General features: G+C 45.1%; 1 long non-coding RNA gene across 1 annotated transcript; it reads right to left on the bottom strand.

The window, feature by feature from the left end:
- Positions 1 to 354: 354 nt before the first annotated feature.
- Positions 355 to 4,345, bottom strand: LOC125943786 (uncharacterized). Its single transcript, XR_007465892.1, has 3 exons — positions 3,547 to 4,345; positions 2,403 to 2,540; positions 355 to 596 (listed from the first exon to the last, which is right to left on the bottom strand). It is a non-coding gene; the product is annotated as an uncharacterized LOC125943786 (long non-coding RNA).
- Between the last annotated feature and the right edge of the window lie 633 nt (positions 4,346 to 4,978).

Here is a 4,978-nt window from a genome sequence, read left to right as displayed (position 1 = left end):
TATCACCATCATTATCCGCACCCAGCTAGCACAAAAGCGATAGAAAACTGCTTCCATACCGATTCGCCAAGACTAAATGAACGTCTGAAAGACGCACTAAAAAATCCGTGCAGTCCGTTTAGAAGGTGATAAACGGTCGTATATCGTTGCTAATGTCCGGCGGATATGACTATTACAAGAAGTTCTAGAATCCTGCTTAAAGTAGTTTCGAAAAATCCTGTCTTGAAATGGGATTTTGTAAGACCATTAGAAGCATTTAAAAAATACAGATTGAATCCTGCTACAATCAGGATTTTGACATCCGTTTTTTTTCACCCTCCCCTCTAGCGCCCCCCTCGTCTCCCTTTCCTTCCCTCTCCCCATGCCCCTGCGGCGTTTCGCCGGCCGGCGGCATGCAGGTTTGCGCTTGTGCAATACACGAAACACATACAGCAATAACATTTTTTATTGCAAAAAGTAAACACGACTAGACAAGCTAGCAATCAACATTAAATATGAGTGCCTCCGGGTAACGTCCATTACAGGTATCGACCTTGATAAACCTGGTTTCGAACAGGCTGCTGGGCTGTAGCTCCTTAATTCAGCAGGTCTTCTTACTGCAAAAACATTAGGCATGTGTAAAACGTATATTAATTGAAGCACACTTTTCTTAGTGAACGTATAGTTTTTCAATGCATTGGCAATAAGCACTGCAATATATCTTGGCAATGGGCAGCACTACAATATATTGGTCCAAGCACACAGTTTTCGAGCATTCCACCTTTATTAACATGGTTCTAACATTAACCGATCACAAGTGAAATTCCCTTCTGTTGCCTTGAAGACATACTTTACATCTAACTGAAGGTGTTGCATGTACAATCGCCAACCAGTGTAAGTGTCGGCTATTTTGCTAGCTTTCAGGAGGCTGTTGTCTTGACTAGTTGGCGACTGGTAGATGACAGCAGCCTCCTAAACACGTGCGAAGTAGGTGCCAATTAGCATTCAAAGAAAGGAATAGATAATGCATTTCTGATAATGTTGTACGAGAAAAGAGGTAAGTGTGGCTCTGCAAAGGCACAGCTTCAGTGTGACAGCATTGTTACACCACCGCAATTTTATTTGCCACAGATGACATAGCCAACTCAGAAATGGCGCAGGCTTGAGCATATACCTAAACACCAGTCTATCAAACACATCGCATACTTCAAATTGAGCAAATATATTGCGATTCCTTAAAAAATAAAAGACAGCAGACGAGTGCAACCTTAAGTAACAGCGACTATTTGCAGAACGGCTGCTTCAAGCATATACAGTAAGAACTTCAGTTGCTGTAATTAAACCATTAAAATGTTGCACGCCTATGACTTGCCTGTTTGAAAACCTCCACACAATAACATTGCCAAGCACTTGTAAAGAATTTTTTTTACAAAAACAGTGAGTCATCCACACACAAGGTGGGAACATAAGCCGTAATTTTCCACCCAGTTTCACTAACTTTGACCTTGGTGACATAATTATAGTTACGCAATGGGTTAAAGGTTAAGCTCGTGCAGTTTATATATCAATTATGATCTAGAGTGCTTGCATATGCAATTTATTGCTTACACCGAAATGAGCCCACACACTAAAACCCACACATGGCGCGCGGCGACGATTTCATCGCCGTTGCACTTTATACGGATTATCACGGCGACGACGACGGCGGCAAAAATGCGCTTGGAGTGCCCATATAATTTCTATCGCAATAAAAGAAAAAGAACCGCGGCGTAAATTTCTCTCTCTTAAATGGCATGGTCGCCGTTACGTCGTCGCGCCGTAACACGCGTGTTCGAGTCGATGTCTCAACGCTGCGGCTGCGACGCAGAGGAGCTACGACGGAGGCCCAGTCCCGCCAACGAAACTGCTCACAACCGGCCAACGCTCGCTTCAACGGCAGGAAAAGAAAGGGAGAGGGTTAAGCTGGCGCCGGGCCGGCGGCGGGCGCGCACGGAGACAGTCGAAGGTGGGGGAGCTACGAGGGAGTTGAGAGGGAGAGTGAGGGGAGCCACCGAAGCGACGGGGTCACCTCTGCTCAGCCAAATCCGCTTCCCTGACGCCCTCCTCCCTCACCTTTGACGTGTCCGCGCGCGCCCGGCGCCGCCGTGCTGGCGCCGCCCGCTCCCTACAGCATCGTTTTCTGCGAGCGCGTTGCTCGACGTGGGCAGTCTCGTGGCCCCTACTCGCCATCTGCTTGCGCGCCGTGATATCTAACGACTCCATTCGTACGTCGTGCTGTGGTGCACGAATACTTCAGAAATAAGTCTTTCCTTTAATTAGAACAAACTTTCGGGCTCCTTCGAGTTCGAATTATCGAGATACGACTGTATATGTATCACGCTGAAAATTTAATTCGTACGACTTTAATATGAAATAACAGTTACCTGGGTTCTTGGAGTTCAGGAGTTTCGTGGTGGCCCTTTGGGCGGCGGCGTTTTCGTCTGCCCATTTGGCACCTGTAGAGGGTACATGATCGGTGTCTTCACCCTCACGCGCCTTCTCTCTTGCACGTAGGTATGTGCCTGCATAGTAAGTTACAAAAAAACTCTTTATTGTTATGCTGATAAACTCGGAGTATCTATGTTTATAATGTAACAGCAGTGCCTATTACAACTGTATATTGGAATTTTTCTTTTTTTAACAGAATTTTGTTACTGCACAGACTTGCAAAAAGAAAACGCCAGTGCGACCTCAAAATTTATTTGTTGCATGACTGAAGCCAAAAAATGTTAGGTATCCTAAAAAAAGATGCTGTAAATAGCTACACTGTCAGGATTATGTTACAAAAAACAAGGCAACAGTGCACTACATGCAGGGTGTTTCATTTAACTTTAGCCAAACTTTAAAAATATGCAAGTGCCACGTACCAGGACAGAACCAAGGTAATGTTGGAGATACTCAGATTATTTTTTGCATTCCGCCTAGTTAGATAATTAGTTCTAATTAATTAATTAACTTCTCAATTACTATAGTTAGATCAAAAGTGTCAATGAGAAGATTGTAAAGCAACATGAGAAACCCCTGATACCGCTTTCTGTTTCTCAATATGAGCTACATAAAGTGTTTTTACAAGTGTGAAAGGTGCCTGCCAATACACGCAAACTGCCTCGAGCGGCCAGTCGTTCGGCAGTTTTGCGTGTATTCGCGGGCACCTTTCACGCTCGGAAAAACACACGAGTGATCTCGCACAAGAGCGTTGACGGAAGAACGCTGTGGCTACGCGAAGATCGTAGCACGTCTAATCATTCTGCGCCAAACGGGAATGTCATCGTCTTCCTAACGATCAATGGTCAACGAAACGTCGCAGAGGTAATTTTAGACAGCTTTGGCAAACCTGAATACGCATACAATAAAAGAAACGTACGCAGACGTAAACATGCCTCTTAAACAATATTAGAGATTGCAGTTAAAATCAAGGCGCTTTCATTGAAAAACTTCATTACCGCCTAAAACTTCCACCTAAAACTCCCGCCTGAAAACCGTAAATAATTAAACACGACAGGTGTCAAAGTGGCCGTGACTACTTACGTGAGCAAAGAAGATGTGGAAGGCAGTCTGGCGCTCCGCAGTTCATGAACGAATACGCGTCAGGAACTTAACGGCTGGTCCTGACAAAAATAACGGTCAATGTAACGGCGGGTTCAAAAGTTACGCAATCTGGAGGGAAGCTGCGCGGAGAGCGCAGTCCGCTTGGCTGCTCAGACTGCGTCGGCGCAAGCGATGACGCCGATGAGCCGTCGCGCCACTCCTCGCTTTGTCAGGTAGCCGCTATGACACGTCACGGCGCTGCATCCTCTTGCGACACACGCTGCTGCAATGCAGAAAAATACTCAGTGTGGCTTCGTACTCGGTACCTGAAGCACAGAAATGCTAGCTAATTTAACTAAGAAAATACAAAATGCGGCTGCTACCATAATACTAGCGCCACCTTACAAAGATAATTTGAAATAACAAAAGTCGAACTTTTTAATGCCTCATTCTTGGCACTTTGCGGTAGGTAGGTAGGTTCCTAACTCGCTTTATAATACAAACAAGTGATGTGCAACCTATAATGGAATCGAACTTCTGCCGTGGGTCACAGCAGCCGGTTCTCTAGCAACTAGACTACGGTGTCTTTTTCTTCCTTTCGGTCAAAGTAAAACAGGTTAACCAAACAGACAAAACGAAAACTGCGACAAACAATATCAAAACATTTTACAGTTTGAACCGTCAGTCCAACTTGGCTGACATTGTCATTTAACATTCTCTGAGCGTTGTCAAGGGATCTACCCTCGACAGCCACTCAGGAACACAGCAATCATGCGTTCTAAATTTTCCTTCACAGAAAAATGGCAATATTCGCCAGGAGGGACAGATCGCGTTGAAGTGTATCGAGGACTGTTCAACAATGTCCTCGCGTCGATGACAAAATCAACGTCGAAAGTGGTGCTTAGTTTCCGGAGAAGTTCAGAAACTGGGACAAGCGGAATTCGGTGACTTGTAACCCATCATAGCCATCCTTGAAATTCCACACATTTACGTGGACAAAGACTTGCCTGATTTTCTGCAGATGATGATGCATAGTCCGAAGAACCTCCATTTTCGATGCCCGCGCTCATAGGAGGGTCGTTTTGTGGAACAAAATATTATCTAGAAATGTCTTGCGTGTGTGCTTCTGCATTTTCTCCTTTCAAGGCAAGGTCACTTTCGTGAAAACTGTCCTCGGATTGAGCATCCTCATGTGGCGAGGATACTTCACTAGAAGCATGGTTACTACTTTCATTAACCTACCATGATACTTATTGGACGGTACTCGTGGCAACAGGACTGGCAGATATCGGTTCGTCATTAACTCTACGCCTCTTCTGACGGTCTGAAAGGTCAGCGTAACTTTTCTTCTTTATTGTGGACTTCATTATGAGCATAAAGAGCAAGCAGCTGCCCCTTCAGTGCTCACTCACCACAATGCAAACACCCGCGC

Source organism: Dermacentor silvarum, chromosome 3 (genome assembly GCF_013339745.2).
Source record: "Dermacentor silvarum isolate Dsil-2018 chromosome 3, BIME_Dsil_1.4, whole genome shotgun sequence".
In the NCBI taxonomy this organism is placed as follows: Eukaryota; Metazoa; Arthropoda; class Arachnida; order Ixodida; family Ixodidae; genus Dermacentor; species Dermacentor silvarum.
Note: the sequence above shows the minus strand (reverse complement) of the source record. Positions and strands in the feature narration are given on the sequence as shown.